Raw genomic sequence first — 22,166 nt, 5'->3', positions numbered from 1 at the left:
AAGATTTCTCAGAGTAAAGGCCTCTAGGCCAGCACCTACCTTTGGCCAAACAGTGGAGATGGTCCAGCTACCTACAAGAACCCAGGCCTTTCTGTCTTGGTTCTACTCTTGTGGGCATGTCCCTCTCCTCTCACTGAAACCCATTTTCTTGAATGGCACTATCACTGTGGGTCATTGTGCTTAGGACAAGGTCTCTCCAGGTGGGCTTTCCCCTGGGCCCTTTGCACTTTATGCCAGACCTTCATGCTCAGGAAGAAAGTTCTGTGTTCTGAGAAGGAACATGTAGAAGCAGCTGATGATGCTGGTGATCTGGTGATGGCAGACACCCCCGGAGATGATGTAAGTTCCTGGGGAGAGCCAGACTGGCTCTGGAGACAAGTCGTGGAATCTGTCATGGAGCTTTGAATTGCTCCTGCCCAGCATTCTAGGCTCACTTTTCTGGTGACAGCACCACAGTTTGCCCTAGTAGTTGACTCCTTTTTCATTGGACATTCTTGGTGAGAATGCCCATCAAGGGAATCCACCATCCCTGGCCAGGGATGGGCCATGTCACCCAGGTTAGGCCAGCCAGATACTCTCTTCTAGAAAGTTGAATCTTGAGTGGATGATACAAAACCAGAAAATGTTTGGGGTCAATTCATCCTAGTTCTGGTGACTACCGTCCAGTATCTGCTTCCCAGATTCCTGACACTGCCCTCCTGCCTGTCCTTCTGGAGCCTGGGGCTTCAGCCTTTCCTTCCGTTGCCTGTTGTCTCACATCTTCCAGTAAAGTACGTTCTGATCCTGGCATCTCCCACAGCCTGGATGCTGCAGCTTCTGCTCATGTACCGCCGACCTGCCCTATCTGACCAGAGCCCTCACAGCCGCCCCCAAGCCTCTAAACCAGTCCGCACCCCACAGAGCTCAAGGTCTCACCCTGTACCCAGCTCCCAGGGCCTGGTGAAAAAAAAGTACTTTCTAAGTTACCCAGAGTTAATTTCTGTTGCTTACCACCACTACCACGGCACCAGTGCCACCCAGGTCTTTCAAACCTCATGTTCTCCCCAAACAATGATTAGAATTTTCAGGTGGGTGGGTGGGTGGGTGGGTGGGTATGTGTGTGTGTGTGTGGGTGTGTGTGTGTGTGTGTGTGGTCTTGCTAACCTCCCATTGTGTTTTGTTTATGCTGTGCATGTGTAGTGGGCAGTGGTTGAGCAGTCCAGGTCCAGTGTTAGGGGCTAAGAGATATGATGGGGTCAGTCACATTCACATCCTGATTCTCGAGCGACACTGTCAAATTGGGAAGGGGGTCTGTGGCACATCCAGGCAGAGCATGAAGCCACAGGCTGAACTCACTGTGTCTTCTGAAAGTGCCAATTTGAAGATTTTATGGGGGTGGGGAGACATGCTTTTTTATTTTATTTTAAATTAAATACATATATATTTTGGCATAGAATATAAGAATCTGCAGGAATTTTTATGAGAACACAAGTGTATTCTAAGAAATTTCCTACTGGCAGGAAGCCAATTCCATATGCGTATCTAAACCTCTTGGCAGTATACATTCTCCTCTGCAACTATAAAGGCTTCTTTGGTGGAAATTTAGAGAAACACAGACCAATGGTGTTAGGAGTTTTGATTGCACTGCACAGACTCTGTGCAGATTTCTTATAGGGTTGGGCTAGGAGTGGGGGCCTCTCAGAGTCCTGTTAACCCTGACAGCTTTTCACAGACCCTACTGCTACCTTGTTAAAAATCATTCACCAAGGAAAGACAGCCCCTGCTTCTATGAGTAAATGCAGGAAGCTTAAAATCATTGTGGCGGGTCCTACAATAGAGAAGTCAGTAAAGAAACCCCAAATCTCTCTGCTTTCCAGCCCAAGATTGTAAATATATGGATTCCTACTATGTTCTGGGCATTTTCCACATTTAATCATTACAACCACAAGGCAAAGATAATGTTATTCCCATGATATAAATGAAGATACTGGGGCTCAGTGAGGTTGAGTAAATAACCCAAGGTCACATAGCTAATTTGGCCATTTTTTAAAACTATCATTCTTATTCTATCTCCCCTTTTGAGATTGCACTCATGGCCAGAATGGGGCACACATTAAATCCACAAAACTTCAGACTGAATGGGTTTATTGTCTGCTGCCTTCTTCCCAATGGGAGGCTTCTGCTTACCAAGAGGACCCTGGCCACCCGGGGCTGGGAGTGCTGGAGAGAGGCCCAGAGAGGAGGAGGGGAGCTGAAGACAGTTTACCCCAATGAACCTGAACTGTAGAGGTTAAGACTGTGGGCTTTGAGGACAAACAAGAGCTGGATTTGAGACTCCACTCTCCTGCTTATTGTATAGACAAAAGGGACAGGGCAGGGGGTGCAGAGGGAGGGAAGCCTGCCACTACCAGCAAGCCACAAGCTCCGGAGGCCACAGTTGGGATCAAAACCAACTCTGTTCATAGTGTCTTTACAAAGAGGAATGGCAGCTGCTACACTACACCTCCCACATCTGATCAAGCAGCCTGCAGAATGTTACTAGTTACAGAGAAGCTGATGACAAAGGGGCTGTGCATGGGCCTGGCAGCCTGGCCCTGGCCAAATCAGCCACTTGCTCTTGTGACCTCATCTTGACCCTAAATGTCCATGCTGCAGGTGTTCCCGCCTCTCCCCTTAATACTGCTGGCCTGGGAGCCCAACACCGGGCCAAGACAGCAGAATCTCTTCCTGGATTCCTGAGTTGAAGGCCATGGTAGTGACTTCTCCTTGCCAAGGTCCCTTTGGTGGTGAGAGTGTTGTCTCCCACCCCCAACTTTCCCAGGATGTCCTGTGCAGATAACTGTGCTCAGGCAAATGGTATAGACCAGGCTCTGAACCTATTACCAAACTTAAAATGATTGTTACAAGGTAGTTTTATTTACATACAACAAGTAAAGGATACAGGAGATTTATATCCAAAGCTCTGCCTCCCTAAGAGGCTTAACCATTGCTTGCAAATACCATTTGATCAATTACATGTTGATTTCTTCTTTGCAGTTGGCTACTTTCATCTGGTTGAGTTCCTGTCAGCTCATTCTATTTACAGCAGCATCTACAAAATACTATGCTACATTTTAACATTTAGCAAAAAATAACATTTAGAACTGCCCAGACCTTGAGACCTTCTCCTATATAACAAATCCTAACCCACCCCCATGGAACCATGGCAGCTGGAGATCTGGGACTGTGGTACCCTCTACATAGAGGAGCCAGAGTCGGCTATTTTATTGCCACATTTAAATAAATTTTTTTAAAATATATTTTTATTGATTTCAGAGAGAGGACAGGAGAGGAAGAGAGAGAGATAGAAACATCAATGATGAAAGAAAGTCATTGATCAGCTGCCTCGGCACGTCCCCCACTGGTGATGGAGCCTGAAACCCAGGCATGTGCCCTGACCGGGAATCAAATCATGACCTCATGGTTCATGGGTCGATACTCAACCAATGCGCCACACCAGCCAGGCGAGTTTAAAATTTTTTTTTAAAAACTTCCCATTATATGTTTCTTTTGAGGGAAGAAATTCCGCTGTGCACTATAGCTCTGACCACTTTTATGCTCTGCAGAGTGCCAGTGGCAAATATTCAGGTCCTTGAGAAACCACTAGCCTTTTTGCTGTTGGAGGACAAAGGCTCTGTCTTAGAGGCACAGATGCTCCAGCATGGAAAGGCCCTAGGGATGGTCTAGTTCAGCCCAGAGAAGACCTAGGCTTATTTAAGATTCCATGGCCAGGCAGGGGCTGAGTTGAAATGCCCAATGGAGGGAGGAGCTGCATCTATCTTCTTACTGCTACATGTTCACTCCCAGCATAAGGCTTTACCCACAGTTCGTGCTCAAAAAATTTGTGATGAATGAATGGATGAAGGAATAAACAGACCAAGCAGGCCCTGGAGGTGGTTCTCCTGCTTCTCAATTAGGTGATTTTTCCTTGGCCTTTCCTCACTTCTCAAAGAGCCACTTTGGGAATCAAAGCCAAACCAATTGCCCAGGTGGCAACTAAGCCCCTCAAGATGCTACCTGTGTCCTCACCAACTGAGGCTGTATCTTGGTGTTCCCATCACCTAACACAGTAGCCTTTGCCAAGAAGATGCACAGAGGAAGGTGTGCCCAGTGAATGGATTTTTCAAATGGGTATGTGGATAAGACGTTCTGCCCTCCTAGCTATTTCTCTACTTGGAGAGTATGGAGGTGATTGTCCTCACTTGGATCTCCCTAAAACAGACTCTAAGACAAAGGTTTAGTGGTAATTGTTTTTTGGGGAGATGATCCCAGGAAATCAAGGTGAGGGAATGGAGAAGTGAGATAGGGAAGGCAGAAAGTCACCCCTTTATTAAGGGGCACTGATGAGCAGGTTATTCCTCTGAGCTGCTGGGGCTGTCCCACTGAGGACCTTCTGAGAAGCCAGGAAGGTGTTATCCATCAACAGCTGTTCCTTACTGGGTAAAGTTTTTACCTGTGGCTATTGATGTCCCACTTTCAACCTGCCCCATGCTCCTGTTTCTAGAAAAAGCCCTCAGGCAGAGAGGAGAAAGCACTGAAGTAGAAAGTTTGTGAATGCAGTTGTAGGTGACCTCCAGGGTGGACCATGGAGATATGGGTGTGACACTGACAGCGTGTGATAGAGGGGTGTCTACACTGTCATCCCCACTCTCTCACCACCAGCCTAGGCTGTCTACAGGTGCATGTTTCTGCCCAGAAGGCTATCTGATGAACACAGCCCGAGTGTGTGACCCTTTCCTCATACCAGCTCAGATAGCCATCTCCCTACAAATGGTTCCAGAATGTTCCACTGAGCTGATTGATAGTCCCAACAAATGTAAGGGGCTGATGGGTGATAACGATAAAGCATGCTCTTCTCTTATGTTGCTGTGAGTCTTCAAGGCTGTGAGCAAGTCAGGCGCCAAGTAGGGAGCACAACCTGGAGGTGTCAGTGTCTGACACTAACTCACTGGGTGACCCTGAACAAATCACTTGGCCTCTCTGGGCCTTAGATGGCTCATCTAATAATATAATTGTAAGTCATTATGGCTGCAATGCTCTTTCACTCATCTGGCATTTCATAACTTCCTTTTCGTCTTGGGACAGGTATTTTCAACCCTATTTTTTAGTTGATACTGAGGTCTAAAGAGGGCTAGTGACTTTCTTAAGAAGACACAGCTTAAAGTGCCAGCACAGGCTCTTTATTTTGCTCTTCTTTAGCTAACATGAACACTTTTCCAGGGCCAGGCGTTTGTGAAATATGGTGAAGAAAATGGAGACAAGACTTGTTGAGTGACATGGTGACACTTGATGGGGAATAATCCATTACCTTTAAAAACATTTTTTTCCAACCTTAGTAGAAATGTTTATTTCTCCATTCATTCATTTATTCATGCATCTGTACATCAAACAAAATTCTGTGAGGCACAGAGTATTTCTAGGCATAATGAAAGGGGTGGGGGATAGAGAAAGGAATCAGCCACGACTCTTGCCCTTCAGAAACTGGCAAGAAGACAGACACTGAGACACAACCATAGAAGAAAGTCACTTACTTATTCCTTTAGTTTGTGAACGTTTTTCAGTTTTCCAATAATCTGTATGGGAAAAACAAATACCCATAAGACCTCTTCTATAGTAATCGAAACAGTATGATACAGGCACAAAGACATAGATCAATGGAACGGAATAGAGAGCCCAGAAACAAGCCCATGCTTGTATGGTCAATTAATCTGTTACAGAGGAGGTAAGAATATACAATGGGGTAGAGACAGTCTCTTCAATAAGTGGTATTAAGAAATGGACGTGCAAAAAAATGAAACTAAACCACTGTCTCACACCATATACAAAAACAAACTCAAAATGGATTAAAAATGCACTGGCCTGTGTGGCTCAGCTCATTGGGCGTCGTCCTGTGCACCAAAAGTTGCCGGTTCAATTCCTGGTTAGGGCACATGTCCTCGTTGCTGGGGCGCAAGAGGCAACTGATTGATGTGTCTCTCTCTCTGTCTCTCTCCCTCTCCCTGCCTCTCTCTCTAAAATCAATAAAAAAATAAAAAAGAAGAGGTGGGGTCATACATGGGGCGGGGGTGGAGGTTAGAGCGCAAACTTTAGCAACTCATAATTGTGTTGAGGGTCATTGGTGCACCGGTGTGGGCGCACATGTGGTGGTGGTGGGGGGTGTTCCTAGAGATCAGAACCCCTCCCACCACATTCCCCATCGGGGCTCCTGGTCACAGGAACTTTGTAATCACATCCAGCCTGGGACTTAACCAAACACAGCATTCCACCACCCTCGGCAACCTCTTTGTTTGATCTTCCCCCTGGAGACACAGGTCAGGAGGAAGAAAAGGGGGGGGCAAACTGCAGGGAGTGAGCATGTGGGAAGTTTCCTCTGAATCTTCTTTTAATTCAGGAACTGAAAACAAGATGCCGTTTCCCTAGGCCTGAGTTAGCACTGCCCTGCATGAAAGGAGCTCAGTCACAGAGCCCCAGAGCAGGGGCCACCGTGGAGGTCACTAGTCTAACCCACTGGGTTTACAGAGCCCAGAAAGGGGAAGTAACTTCTTTGATGTTCTTTGATGTCACAGGGCAGAAAGGATAAGCTTTGCTTAAGGTAGCCACTCGAGGAGTATGATTTCTGAAGCTCTGGAAAGAGGCCTCCCCACCAATTGCTAATGCCGCCTAAGCTGCCTTGCAAGGACCCAGCCTTTTATTCCACCCTTAGAGATCTGCCTAATAAGCAAATGTACCAGGGAGAGAGCTGGGAAAAGGAGATTCATTTATTCTAGGGCATAGATGACTGATAGCATTGTTTCTGACACCCAGAAGTTTAGATAGGGGGCAGAGAAGGAGATCAGAAGGGCACTGGATCCTGCAAAGGCAAGAGGTGACTGGGGCCCAGTTTAGAAACAGGAGGGCACAGAGCTGGGAAAGGCACCAAAGAGAAACTTAATATCTGTTGTGTAGGCCTTGGGTCCTGTGCCTGATTTTCTCTTTCCTCTGGGAAGGAAGCTGTGAGCTTTCTAACGTGTCAAATCACTCTTCGAGTCTAATCCTGTTTCCTTCTAGAGAGAATGTGTTTTAGATTTATGTTCAAAGTGCATCTAAAGGTATCAGACGGTCACTCATTTCAGCCACCTGGGTCTGGTGGGTGCCTCAGCTTTCATTCACAGCAACACTTCCTTCCTCCAGCCCTGTGGGAAATGAGGTATTTCTCAGGGTGAGGTTTCTGTTTTGTCTTGTTTTGTTTTTAAATAATTTAAGCTCCCTGCTTTATGTTTCTAATCTCTTCATATTTTCAATATGAACATAGTTCTAAGGGCATTTTACATTCCTGAGTGTGTTGTAATTGTTGTTTATAATTTAAATTAAATTTAATCTCTTTCTTTTTTAGTGTTTTTAATTACTTAAGAAATACGTACTCATTGTAAGGGATTAAAAAGTAGAGAAGTATATAAAGTAAAAAGTAAACATCACTTTATCACTTTCTCCTGCCAGAGGTAGCCACTGTTATCACTTTTGTGTATATCTTGGTTTAGATTTTTTGTTTTGTTTTTTGTTTTGTTTTTAAACAAAAAAGGAATTATACACTATATCAACAGTTCTCAAAAGGTGGGCTTATGAATTCCCGAAGGTCCCTGAGATCATTTCAGAGGATTCACAAGACAAAGCTACTTCTATAATAATACTAAGGCATTATTTGCTTTTTTTTCACGGTGTGGCCATTTGCACTGATGATACAAAAGCCAAAAGTGGGTAAAACTGCTGGTGCCTTCCATCAAGGTGTTGGCACCAAACTGTCCTAGTGGTCACCGTATCCATCACCACCGCACACTTAGAATAACAGAAATGCCAGTTTCCCTAAGAATGCCCTTGATGATTAATTTTATTAAATTTCAACCCTGAAGTCTTTTTAAGATTCTGTAAATGAAATGAGAAATACACACAAAGCACTTCAGTGACATTCCAACTGAAGAAGTAGCACTTGTGCAATTGTTTGACTTGCAAACTGAATTCAACTGTTTTTTTCACCATATTTACTTGAAGTAACGACTAACAGGTAAACTGTGGTGGTTCAAATTTGGGAATTTTTCAGACAGTTTCTCAAAAATGAATGAAAGGAGCCTGTCACTTCAGGGGAAACTGACAGTTTCTATTACTAATGCTGAAATTCAAACTTTCAAGCAACATTTATAGTTTTTTTAACAAAAAAATTATATACCACATCAACTCTCTGTTGTGAGTTGGACAGCTTCCCAACACTTAAAAGACATTAGTAATGAGATTGGTGGAGATAACAAATGTGATTTTTAAAATATTATTAATAAAATATGACAATATTACAAAGGTCTGTGTAGCTCAGTGAACCAATATTTTTCAAATGACCAATGCAATGCATGATGTTACAGAGTCATAAATGGGTAGAAGACTCATGCAAAGTGAAAGATCAATGGATTTTAATGTAACAGAGCAGGAAAAGTTCATTGATATGGTTTCAGAATCCACATGGCAACTAATCTTTACAAAACTACCACTCATTGAATTTTGATGACCAACCAAGAAGATTCTCCACAATTATCTGAAAAGGTTATTGGAATAATCCCCGACTTTCTGCCTGCACCTCCACCAAAACAACGTATCACAACAGATTCAATGCAGAAGCAGATATGAGAACCCAGCAGTCTTTTGTTAAGCTGATATTTAATACATTTGCAGAAATGTGAGGAAATGCCAGCCTTCTCACTAAATCATGTTTTGATACAGTTCACTTCCATAAAAAGGATGTGACTTATGTAAACATGTAATGAGTTTATTATTGTAACTTTAAATTTACAAGTACATTTTAAAAATGTCTTTGTTTTCATTTCTAATATGGTAAATACCAACAGCCATTCCTCACGTAACAATAACTCTTTGGGTTCCTCATCAATTTATGAGTATAGAGGAGTCCTGAGACCAAAGAGTAAGAGAAATGTTGCCCTACATATTGTCATTACTACAAGTCACTAAACACAGGCCTAGCTCACTCATTTTAGCTATTGCACATTTTTTTCATAATTTACTTAACCACTCCTCTACTGATGGGCATTTAACTTGGTTATAATTTTTCATTATTATTTGTAATAACAATGAAAGTCCTTTGTAGGTACATCCTACACACTTTTGCAAGTATTTTTGTAAGACAAATTCCTAGAATTGTGAATCAAAGACCACGTACATTTAAAAAATTAAGAGACTTCCAAATTACATTCTAAAAAGATTATCATTTAAACTTCTAGCAAGAATGTTCAAGAGTGCCCACTTTCTTGTCTCTGAAATCAAGTATTTTATGTTCACCTGTTCCCTTTTTGGACTATTTTGCCTTAAAAATCATTAAAATGAGCTTACAAGGAAAGTGAGAAAGAAAGATAAATTGACAAAAGCCAAGTACAGGGTAACATTGTGGGGAGAGATTATACTAGAAATCTGGATAAATGTAAGACATGCTAGACATGTAAATTTTGCTCTGCTCTGCCAGGCAACTGAGGCAAAGAAGAAGTGTGGGCTTTGCCTGTCTTGCCTTCTCTAATAGCAGAAAGTCAATGAGCACCCCAAAAGAGAGAAATCTAGTCTTAACATTTATATGCCTAGTACTTCTTCACATGGACTTTCCCCTTTTTATCTTTAATTTTTTTTTTTTTTGGTTTATTCAACTTCGATTTTACAGGGACACTGAAGAGCGCAGTAGCCTGTAAACCTTCATTTCCCTCTCTGTAAAAGACCAGACTGGTGTAAAGAGCACAAAGAAGGGGCTCAAACGGAGGCTGTTATTAATATTGTTGTGACTGCATTATTAATAATGTCACTATTATTAATATTGCTGTCCGAAGCACTGAGCGCCTTCTCTTTGCCCCGCGTCAGCCCCGCATCTTGTCGCGTTTGGTCTGTGCCCAGGAGACTGAGCTTCCTGGCTCCCGCACGTGGGGCTTGGCAAGTGGGAAACACTGGTAAGAGGTAGGAGGCCAGAGGAAAGTGGAGACAGAGATGTTTTCTTGATTCCCTCCCTGCCCGTTTACCAGGACTTGACTTTGTGCCTCTGCTTACGGCCACAGCCTGTCCCTGTCAGGGGATCTGCTCTATACACTCCCTGTCTTGCTACTGAGTCACCGCTTCCTCCCCGCTGTCCTCCAGGCTTCAGGGCAGCAATGGCTCCTCACTGTTGCTAGCCCCTGGGTGCTGTACTTTTGTAAACAGTCTCTTCATTAAACTTTCCTCAAACTACACTGATCCCCTGCAGGGATCCTGAGTGACACCTATAGCTTAGAAATGATGTCGAATTGTTAGTTATGGCTGTTTTAATAATGCTCCTGGATTTTTTTTCTTAAGAAACACACAAAAACATGGAAAACTCTGAAAGATTGCTAAGAATCCAAATCAATACAAGATCAAGTGTAGAAAAATCTCGAAAAAATGGTTGTTGAGAATATCCCGAGTTGAATTCTCTGGCAAATGTGTATACTGTAGGTCCGGGAGGGACCTTGCTTCCCTCATGATAGCAAATCCCAGGGCCTCCAAGGGCAGCCCTGGAGGGAGCCTTGCTGAGAGCAGAGGCAGACGAGGCGGCGGCTGGCCCAGCCTTCACTCTGTTCCCCAAGTGGACACTTCTTATTCTCAGTCCCACCCCTCCTGCTCACAGGTCACTGCTGCTTCCCTTTAAAAAACAAAATAAAGGAGAGAGCCTGAGCAAGAGCCACTCAGTTAAACTGCTTCCAAACCTGCCTGGAGAATTAGGAAACGTCACTTCCATTCCTAGCCTGGCTAGCTCAGTCCAGGCTTTAACCCCTGGCCCTCCGCCCCGTGGGATTCGCACACCTCCACAGGCAGCTTGCTTGGCCATGGAAAAGCTGTTAAAGAATTCATCTCTGTAAAGCGCCTGGGACAGGGCTGGCACCCAGTAAGTGCTGTTTTCAATAGCAGAGGCAGCAAAAGCTGTAGTTATTAGTGAAGATGATGGGTGTGGAACATAAACATGTTTTAACATCTAGGGTTGGAATTTATGCCAGGAGCCCATGTCCACAGGCACAGTCCCAACAGTGTCTGGGATAGACTATGAAAAGCATTTAAAGCCCTATGTCCACACAGAGATTATACAGGTAGTTGGTCTATAGTTGACTTTTGTCAATGGAACGAAGGGGGGATGACAGATCAATAATCTAGAGCTTAAGTTATTCTTAACCACTGAGCCTTTAGAACTCAAATTAACATTCCCATTGCTCAGGTTCATTCTGAATCTCAAGTATTATTCAGTGCTGTAAAACAGGGGTACACTGGGGCGACTGAAAGGGACAAGGCTCGCCCTGACCCTAAATGGCCCAAATTGGTAGCTGCTTGAGTTTTTATAGCTCAATTATACTTTTTTGTATTATAATTTTTGACCTGTTTACTCAGTGTAGGCTTTTAGCAACCATATCTTACTGCCTAGAAAGTGAGAAGCGTTGTTGAAATGTGTTGAAATGCAAATATATATTGGTTGATTAATAATGTTTAGCTAGAGCATGGGGCCCACTCACGTCAGTTATTGGTGGTCCTGAGACAGCCCCATAGTTCAAGAATCAGGAATTTGAAGAAGCACTAATTCTTCATGGACGTGACCTGTGAAAGCTGCACTAATGCAGTCGGTCACTCAGGTCTTGAATAAGCTGGGGGGAGTTCAGTTTGACACTGGCCTCCCCAATAAGAAGGTTGCAAGGACTCTGAGCACCATGGACACACTGCTGGAGTACCTGGGGAAAACAGGAAAGGCCATTTCTTACCTCGACCCCAAGTAGCAAGGGCCTGGGTCCTCAGGATGGACCAAAGGGACAGGACACTGATCCTCTGCTGGCTTCCAGACAGACCTGGGACCTGGCAGTCCTGCTCAATGATGGGGTTCTCTGTGGAGCCCACACTTGCCCTGCTTCTGAGCTAGCTTCCCTGCAATAAAGTCGAGCTGCAAAATAAATGAACAAGAATAGTGTTTGGCTAATGACTGGAAATGCTTTCTCATCTCCCATTTCCCCCCTTAATCATTAACTGCTTCTAATCTACTCTAAACTGGCGGCCATATGTCAGATCTTGTTGTAGTTGGGCATGCTGCTGGAAGGAGGCCGTTTTGGAAACCAGCTTCTTTTACTCTTGGGCCCTTAATTCCCATATGGAGCTCCTCATGAGGAAAGCTGACTGCTTGACCCTGCTACCAGGAGCAGGAGCAGACACCAAACCCAGAAGAGTTGGCTATAGACCAACCAGCAGTCAATGAGACAGCCCCCCAAAGATACCAGAAACTAACTGAACCAATCAGACTCTCTTTTTGGAGAGTTTAAATGTTTAGTCTCAAAGAGTGGCACCCCATGCTGAGGAGGTTAGGGAGGAGATAGATGTCCAGAGAGAAAACAGTGAGCAGAAGCTCAGGGTAGAGCAAGGCTGTAGGAGAAATAGAGGCAGAGAGTAGCTTTGTTGTCTGATGGTGGAGCCCCAGAATCAGAGGTGATGGATGCCAACGGCCATTTGGGAATGCTCCAGGTATCAGACCTGCAGTGATCCCCTAAGACCCCCTAAACCGTGCCCCAGTTACCTCCAGAACTGTTTTAGGAAGAGAGATTGGTTCGGGTGCCCCTGTGTATGTGGCTGCAGGGCTGTTTTTGTTTGTTTGTTCAGGAAAGTAGACTGTGGAGAGGCGAGGAACTCAGGTTCGCTCTAACTAGAGTATCCTTACTTTCTTGATTTTTTTTTTAATTCATTTAACATTTGATCTATGGAGCCTGGAATATATGTATTAAAATTTACTCTAGAGGAGACATACTTTTGAGCTGAGGTCCTATTTTCCAATTTCTTTGCCTTTCATTTCAGGTCTGGCAGGAGGTTTTTATATTCCCTCCCAGGTGTGGGGACCAGCCACTTGGTAGTGCTTGTAAAGAATGAAATGGGTTTTGAAAAAAGTTAAACAGAATTCCTTTCCAAGATGCTGTTGGCTTTAAAATTCATATTCAGAGTATCAGCTAGCATGACATTTAGGTGCACAATTCCAGGTCATCGAATTCCTCTCCCTCCTCATCTCTGCTTTCTCAACCCTTCAGCTCCACAAACTTCCACCCCATTCTTCTTCTTTGTATTTAAGTCTTTTCATCCATTTGAAATAATATTTTTGTGTGGATGGTGTGAACCCAGATCCAATGTCTGTTTTTCCCTATTTGGACCGTCAATTATACTCACATCAGTTTTTGAGTTACTGAGTTGTTGTTTTTTTAATTTAAAAATTTAAAAATTGCATTCCCACCCCCCACCCCTCTCCCATTAACAACCTCAGCTTGTTCTCTATATCTATGGGCCACCCCATTTCTTTCACTGCCTGCTCAGGCTGTCTTGGCTCCTCCACTCTTCCTTTTTCTGGGTTCTTCTGACACAATGTAATACTTCCCAGCACCAGACATTATTACACCGTGTTGACTGATAAGGACCCAAGGTGCTGATGTGAGGAACAGAGAGGGCTCAATGAGGACATTCATTGCCCGCTGCCACTGGGAACTGGATGGAGAACGTCTACAATGTACCCAGGAAAGCAGAAAAGATGGGCTTTCTAAACAATCCAAAAAGAAATTCAGAAGTCATTAAGGGAAATGTACACATCTGACCACATAAAATATTTAAAACTTCTGAATGGCAAAAGTTAATTAATGACTTTATTAATACCATAAACAAAGTCAGAAAGCAATGACAGAATAGAGAAAAATATTTGCAACACAAAAATATTTGTAACAGACAAAAGGTAAATGTCCTTCCTATGTAAAAAGTGCTGTACAATTCAATAAGAAAAATATGAAAAGCCCAATAGAAAAGTGGTTTGAATAGGCAATTCACAAAGGAGAAAATGTAAACCTTTAAAAGTCATAAAATGATAACTGACTTTACTTTAGTCAGAGAAATGCAACATAAAGCAGTGAGATGCTATTTTTTGCCTGTCAGATTGGAAAAAACTAAAAAGACAGATAATACCCAGTAAGGAAACGGCTGCACTTATACACTGTTCATGATATATTAAGTGAAAAAAGCAAGTTGAAAAATCAGACAGATAAATAGCATGATTCAATTTCTGTGCTTTAAGAAAGTATGAAGAGATAGAGAATGATCATGGGTAGGCCAATTGAAATAGGAAGGAAAAAATAAAGGATACACAGCAAATTGTTAATCCGTGAAGTGTCTTTGTATAGCTCTTTCTTTTTAAAAAAAATATATTTTATTGATTTTAGAGAGAGAGGAAGGGAGGGAGAGAGAGAAACACCGTTGTGAGAAACATCAATTGGTCGCCTTCCATACGTGCCCCAAACCGGCAACCTTTTGGTGCACAGGACCACGCTCAGCCAACTGCGCCACTCTGAATGGGCACAGTTCTTTCTTTTTAAGCCTAGTTTGGTTACGGGTGATTTTGCTTTATGTGTTGTCACTAATTTTCAACCAAATTCTAAAATGTGATACCCTTGCAAAGATGTTTGCAATAACTGATCCATCTGTGGTGGGCCCATTAGGCTCTAGGCCCTGTGCGAAGGCATTGCCACACTTTATTTTATCTTCACAGCCCCCTATGGAACAGCCCATTAGGACCATTTTCCAGGTGAAGATGGCACTTCAAGAACTGAAGTGACTGGTCCACAGACTCTAGGTGTGGTCATGGCTTATAGGTCATTAGGTCCTGCCCGCCAAATCAGGTCTGCTTCCCTCAGCTTGGGCCTTGCACAAGTCCCTGGGTGTTACCGGATTATGGCCTTCAAACGTTTGAAACTTCAACTCTCACCAAGGAATACATGTTATAGCACAACCTGGTACACAGGTGCTCCCTAGAGCGCAGGAGTGCACACACGCACACCGAAAAGGAAGTTTAACACGCGATACTGAATATTTACTTTAATTATCTATGACGCACTTTGTTTTCCATTCTATTCTTTTCACTTTCATTGTTTGAAATGTTTGTTGATGTCTAAGAATTGTTGGGTGGTGTGGGAGACCCACACCCCTGCAGCTCATGCTGGAATTGGGTCCAGGAACTCCTTTAGTTCCAAAGCCCTAACCAATTTTTTAACAAAATTTTTATTGATTGCCCTAGCTGGTTTGCCTCAGGGGTGAGAGCATCAGCCTGCAGACTGAAGGGTCCTGGGTTCAATTCCAACCAAGGGCACGTACCCCAGTTGCAGGCACAATCCCCGGCCTAGGTCAGGGTGCATGTGGAAGGCAGCCAATCGACATGTCTCTTACATCTCTCTCCCCCCACCCCCCTCTCTGAAAAGGAATGAAAAAAATATCCTCGGCTGAGGATTCAAAAAAAATTTTTTTAATTGATTGATTTGAGAAAGAGAAACATCAATTTTTTGTTCCACTCATTTATGCATTCACTGGTTGATTCTCATTTGTGCTCTGACTGGGGATCAAACCCACAACCTTGGCATATTGGAACGATGCTCTAACCAACTGAGCTACCCAGCCAGGGCCCCAGAGCCCCTAACTCTCCCCCCCCCCCTCATTTTCTTGAACTACATCTGGGCCAGATTATATGCCCAGTTAATTTTTGTTTAGATGGTGAATGATTGATGACTGGGGGCTTAATCATAAAAACAATGAGCGTATTAAGGAACTGAGGCAAACACCACTGTTTTTTTCTATTCAATTACCTTTATTCCCTTTTTTCTTGATTCTAGAACCTTGATTTTTTTAATGTGTTACACAGTGATGGGCTTCATGGGTACTTTTCCCAGTAACAAGGGATAAATATTGATTAACTTAAGCTGATCAGTAAATTATAGTCCCTTTGCTTGTAACATGTTTATTTTTTGTTTTACTTCTGTTTGTTTGGTTGATTGGTTTTAATTTATCTTTATTTATTTATTTTTTTCTTCTTCAATGACTTGTATTTTTTAAATTTTTTTTTAAATTTATCTTTATTGTTGAGAGTATTATAGGTGTCCCATTTTTCCCCCCAATTGACCCCCTCCACTTCGCTCCCACCCCCTCCGCAGGCCTTCACCCCATTATTAACTGTGTCCATGGGTTATACATATATGCATATAACTTTTTTGGTTAATCTCTCCCCACCCTCCACCCCCCCTTCTCTCTTTCCTCTGAAATATGATTGTCTGTTGCATGCGTCAATGTCTCTGGATCTATTTTAGTTCGTCAGATTCTTTTGTTCATTAGCTTCTTCTTAAAGAAGACTTCAACTTTTCCTGTGAAGCTCTTTATTTGACCTTCAATTCTAAATGATAGCTTTGTTGGGTAGAGTAATCTTGGTTGTAGTTCCATGTTTTTCATCACTTTGAATATTTCTTGCCACTCCCTTCTGGCCTGCAAAGTTTCAGCTGAGAAATCAGCTGACAGTAGTTATCGATTTTCTCAGTTATTTCCCTAATAGTCTGCTTAAACATCCTTATAACCAAAATTCTGAACTCTGTATCTGTTAGTTTGCTTGGATCTATTTCATTTAGTTCCTCTTCTAGAGATTTCTTCTGTTCTTTCCTTTGTGACATGTTTCTTTGCCTCCACATTTTGGCTGCTTGCAGGTGTTTGTTTCTATGTATTAGGTAGAGCTGCTATGTGTCCTGGGATTTGTAGAGTGATTTTGTGTAGTAGGTGTCCTGTAGGGTCCAGTGGCTCAGCCTCCCCAGTCACCTGAGCTGGGCCTTCTAGGTGCTCCCCTGTGTGGGCTGTGTGCACTGTCCTGTTGTAGTTGAGCCTTGGTTGTTGTTGGTGTCACTGGGAGGAATTGACCCCCAGGCCAATCAGCTGTGAGGACCAGCTGCAACTACGGCCAGGCAGATGCTGTGCTGGAGACACCCCTATGGAGCAGGATTTACTTCAGTGGAGCTTTGGTGTTCACCAAGTGCGCCCCTTGAGTGTCACTCATGGATGTGGTAGGGTTGTAATCCAGCTTGGTCGAATCTAACCACAAGGTGCACTGTGTCTTGGGCCTCCCGGGAGGTGCAAAGTCAGCCTGTGCCAGTGCCTTGCCCAGGGCCACCCAGCATGAGCTACACAGCAAACTGTAGTTGGCTGCTACTTGTGCTGGGCTTTGCGTTGTCCAGGAGAGGCCAAGCTATGAGCCAATGCAGGCTGCCGCTAGTGTCAGGCCTGGGGCCGCTAATCAAGCTGTATGGGGCACGCTGCCGCTTGTTTGCGAGATTTTAGGAAAGTCCTAAGCATGAGGCTTGAGAGGCCGCTTGCACAGAAAAGCCCCTGGAAATGGCCTGGATGAGCTGCAGGTGGGGAGGGGCGGGGCCTCGGGAATCACGGGGCGGGGCCAAAGGTGTGAGTCAGGTGCTGGCGATTCAAATATGGCGCCTGCCTGCCGGCTGTGTGCGGGGAGGACTCGCCAAAGGAGCAATGGCCTCTGCCAGCCCTTCTGCCTGGGAGGAAGCCGCCCCTCCACCTCTCACCCCAAATTCAGGCAGGTTAGTTCCTCCCCGAGTGTCCCAGGTCCTTTCCAGCTGCTGCCCGGCGCTGGGCTCAGAGGGAGCGTCCGAGTGAGTCCGTGCCGGGCCCTTTAGAGGAGCTGCTGGGGCTCCCGCAGCCTCTGCGACCCTCAGGGACAGTCCCCGCTGGTTTCACAGCCTGGAGCTGTGGGGACGTCTTCCTGGCCCTGGAGCCCTGGGCTGGGGGCCTGCTGTGGGGCTGGGACCCCTCCCTCCTCCGGGAAACCCCCACCGCCGAGATTCCCTCCCGGGTTTACCCCGCGGCACCGGGTGTGGGCCCGCGGCCACGTCTCCACGATTCAGCCCCGATCCGCCCGCGTCTCCGCCCCTCCTACGGTCTCGGTGCCGCTTCAGTTCCCTGGTTGTAGGGCTTCTGTGCAGCCAGATCTCAGGAGGTTCTGAGTGATGGTGGTTCTGTATTTTAGTTGTAATTTTGATGTGGTTGTGGGAGGCGGCGGGTGCAGGTGTTACCTATGCCGCCATCTTGTTTCACCTTCCTAATTTATCTTTATTGTTGAAAGTATTACAAATGTCCCCACTTTTCCCCCTCCACACTATTGTCTGTGTCCATAGGTTATGCATATATGCATATAAATTCTTTGGTGAATTTCTCCCCAACCCCCTCCCCACACCCCTGCCTTCCCTCTGAGATCCCTCAGTCTGTTTCATGCTTCTCTGTCTCTAGATCTATTTTGTTCATCAGTTTATTTTGTTCATTAGATTACACATATGAGTAAGATCATGTGATACTTGCCTTTCTCTGACTTATTTAGCTTAGCATAATAATCTCCAGGTCCCACCATGCTGTCTCAAAGGGTAAGGGACCCTTTTCTTTTTTTTTTTTACAGCTGCATAGTATTCCATGATGTAAATGTTGGAGAAGGTGCTTGATATGATTTCAGTCTTCTTAAACTTGTAAAGACTTGTTTTGTGTCCTAACATGTGGTCTTTAAGAATGTCCCATGTGCACTTGAGGAGAATGTGTATTCTGTAGCTTTGAGGTGCAATGTTCTGTAAATGTCAATTAAACCCATCTGATCTAGTATGCCATTTAGAGTCACTGTTTCTGTGTTGACTTTTTGTCTGGAAAATCTATCCAGTAAAGTCAGTGGGGTGTTAAAGTCGCCTACTGTAATGGTATTGCTGACGATATCTCCTTTAAAAGTCCTCCATTTTTTTGTTTTGTTTTTTCAGCCTGTGTGAGTCTTTTGTTTTGAGGTAGATCTCTTGTAGACAGCATATATTTGGATCATGTTTTATCCATTAGCTACCCTATGTCTTTTGATTGGAGCATTTAACCCATTTATATTTAAGATTATTATTGATTGGAACGTATCTATTGCCATTTTATTTCTTTATGCCTATGTTTCTCATTCTCACAAGTTCAACTTCTTATTACAGCAGTTCGTTTAAGATTTCTTGCAATGCTGGTTTGGTGATGATAAACTCCTTTAGTCTTTTATTGTCTGAGAAGCTCTTTATTTCACCATCTATTTTGAATGATAGGCTTGCTGGATAGAGTAGTCTTGATTTCAAATCCTTGCTTTTCATTACCTTGAATACTTCATGCCATTCCCTTCTGGCCTGTAAAGTTTCTGATGAGAAATCAGCTGACAGCCTTGTGAGAGCTCCTTTGTAGGTAACAGATTGCTTTTCTCTTGCTTCCTTTAAGATTCTCTCTTTGTCTTGAATGTTTGGCATTTTAATTATTATGTGTCTGGGCTTGGACCTCTTTGGCTTCTTCTTGCATCAGATTCTGTGCCTCCTGAACTTGTGACTTTTTCCTTGACCAGGTTGGGGAAGTTTTCTGCCATTATTTCTTCAAACAGATTCTCTAACCCTTGCTTACTTTCTACATATTCTGGCACTCCTATGATGTGAATATTGTTACATCTCAGGTTGTCCCATAGCTCCCGTAGACTGTCCTCTTGTTTTTTGTTCTTTCTTTTTGGATCTCTGATTGATTTTTTTCTACCCTGTCTTCTAATTCAATGATCCAGTCCTCAGCTTCTCCTAATCTACTGTTTATTCCTTCCAATGTTTGGGTTTGTTTTCTTTTTCATTTCTACCATGTAATTCTTAATTTCCTTCATAGTTTCCTTTTCTTTTCTCATGCTGTTGAGCATCCTTATGATCATATTCTGAACTGTATGGCTGATAGACTGCTCATCTCCATTTCATTTAGCTTTTCTTCTGGAGAACTCTTTTGTCCTTTTATTTAGGGTTTGTTTTTTTGTCTGCCCATTTTGGCTCCCTGTTTGGCTTTGTTTCTATGGATTACGTAGGCCCAGTCTTTTGGATGGTCTCTGGTGCAAGGTGCAGGCCAGTGTCAGGCACTGTTTGTGACTGGCCTTGAGTACCCTGTTTGAAGTTTTCCGCACTCCACAGCTTATAGTTTCCTCTGCTGGGGCTGAGTGTGTTTGGAAAGGACCAAGATGCACACCAAGATCTGCTTTTCCAAGCCCTGAATCCAGAAGCAAATCAGGCAAAGACTCAAAGCACCCAGACCAATTTTTATTCAGTCTCTTAATGAGCCTCAGGCTGTAGAAACTCCACAGCGTGGGTTGAGAGATTTTTTCCAACAGGGTGGGGCAGTTGCTTCCCCCAGGCAAAAACTGCTTGGAGAAAGATATCCTCTGCAGTATGGGGGAATGACTCAGCATAGGAATCTAGATGGCTGTCCTCTGAGCCCTATCCCCTGAGCCAGCACCCCTAGATTCTCCTCACACAGCTCTGGTCCACTCTGTTCTCCCTCTGCCAGAGCCCAAGGTGAGTGGCTGCACACAAAACGTTGTGCATTGTCTTCTTAAGAGGGCACCTGCATTTCCAGCCAGTCTCTCCCTGGTAGACAGAAACCCAGCTGCTTTTCACAGCCAGATGTTATGTGGGCACCTTTCTCAATTTTGGTGCTCTGGACTGGGAAGCTCAGCCTGGGGTTTAGACCCCCAGAGTTCTCCCCACAGCTGAGATATCCCTCCGGATCTTCAGCTGCTGTTTATGGAAGCTCAGCCAGCCCTCTTGCTCATCTGTACTTCCTACCAGTTTCTATGTGGTCTTCACTTTACGTCCTTGGTTATGAGGGTGTTCTCTAACTAGTCTTCAGTTGATTATTCAGGATGGTTTTTCTATATTTTAGTTGTAATTCCAGTTTGGTCCTGGGAGAGTGTTAGCGTCGCTTCCACTCAATCCACTGCCATCTTGGAATCTCCAGAGCCTTTAACTCTTAAGTGACATACCTACATCCTTTCTACCCAAACATCTTTGGGCCTTTCACTAGTGGTTCATTGTGGCTTCTTTTCAAAAGATGCCATCCAGTGCTGAGCTCAGCATACTCTGGCCAGAATTCCACAGTGGATTTAGACTAGAACTGGAGCTGTGGTGTGGTGACCAATTCAGGACCCTTTAATCCTGGTTGCCTCGGTAGAGTATTCCTTCAACACATGTTTATCAAGTAACTCCAATGTAGAAGATCAGAGCTCAGAAAATATCCAGCTTCTTAGACACTTTCATATGGGGTAAAAGGGACACAGGTGTCCCCGTCTCAAGATCTCTTCTTTTGTATGCTTCAGATATGACGTTTCTGCATAAGCTTATACTTGAACAAAATAGTTTTGCTGTTAAAACAAGTTTGTTTGTTTACAGAGAGGTGAGCAAAAATTTTAGGGAGTAAGCTTTCTTTTGGAAAATAATTCATTGAGTTGTTTTTTTTGTTTTTTTGTTTTTAATGTTTTTATTGATTCCAGAGAGAGGAAGGGAGAGGAGGAGAGAGATAGAGACATCAATGATGAGAGAGAGTCATTGATCGGCTGCCTCCTGTATGCCCCCTCCTGAGGATCAAGCCTGCAACCTGGGCATGTGCTCTGACTGGGAATCTAACAGTGACCTTGTGGCTCATAAGTCAATGCTCAACCCACTAAGCCACGCTGGCTGGGCTGCATTGAACATTTTAGTATTATAATAAAGTACAAAATATACCATTAGTGACATTTAGTATATTCACAACGTTGTGTAGCATTCACAGCTAGCTAGTCTCAGAACATTTTCATCAAGAAACCTCCAACAGGAAACCTCATATCCATTAAGCAATCACTCCATATTATCCCTTCTCTCCAGCTCATGGCAGCCACTATTCTACTTTCTGTTTCTATGGGTTTGCTTTATATGGATATTTCATGAAAATGAAATCATATAATACATGGCCTTTTGTGACTGGCCTCTTTCTCTTGGTATGTTTTCAAGGTTCATCCATGATGTAGCATGCATCAGTACTTCATTCCTTTTTATGGATGAATAATATTCCATTGTATGATATACCACATTTTGTTTATCCATTTATCAGTTGTTGGACAATTGTTTCCACCTTTTGGCTATTGTGAATAATACTGCTATGAACAGTTGTGTACAAGTTTTTGTTTGTTTTTAATTCTTTTGGGGATATATCCAGGAGAGGAAGGGCTCTGTCATATGTTTAAGTTAATGAGAAACTACCAAAGTGTTTTCTATAGTGGCTACACCTTATTACATTCCTACCAGCAATCTATGAGGGTTCTGATTTTTCCATATCCTTGTCAATACTTGTTGTTTTCTTTCTTTTTTAAAAATTATAACTATTTTAATGGTGTATGAAGTGGGGCCTCTTATTGTGGTTTTGGCTTGCGTTTCCCTAATGACTAACAATACTGCAAATCTATCTTTTCA

General features: G+C 43.7%; 1 pseudogene; it reads left to right on the top strand.

The window, feature by feature from the left end:
* Positions 1-243: 243 nt before the first annotated feature.
* On the top strand, positions 244-11,804 carry LOC148094095 (copper transport protein ATOX1 pseudogene; annotated as a pseudogene).
* Positions 11,805-22,166: the final 10,362 nt, after the last annotated feature.

The sequence above is a fragment of the Miniopterus natalensis genome, chromosome 1 (genome assembly GCF_054644295.1).
Source record: "Miniopterus natalensis isolate mMinNat1 chromosome 1, mMinNat1.hap1, whole genome shotgun sequence".
Classification (NCBI taxonomy): Eukaryota; Metazoa; Chordata; class Mammalia; order Chiroptera; family Miniopteridae; genus Miniopterus; species Miniopterus natalensis.
This window is presented reverse-complemented; position numbering and strand designations above follow the sequence as displayed.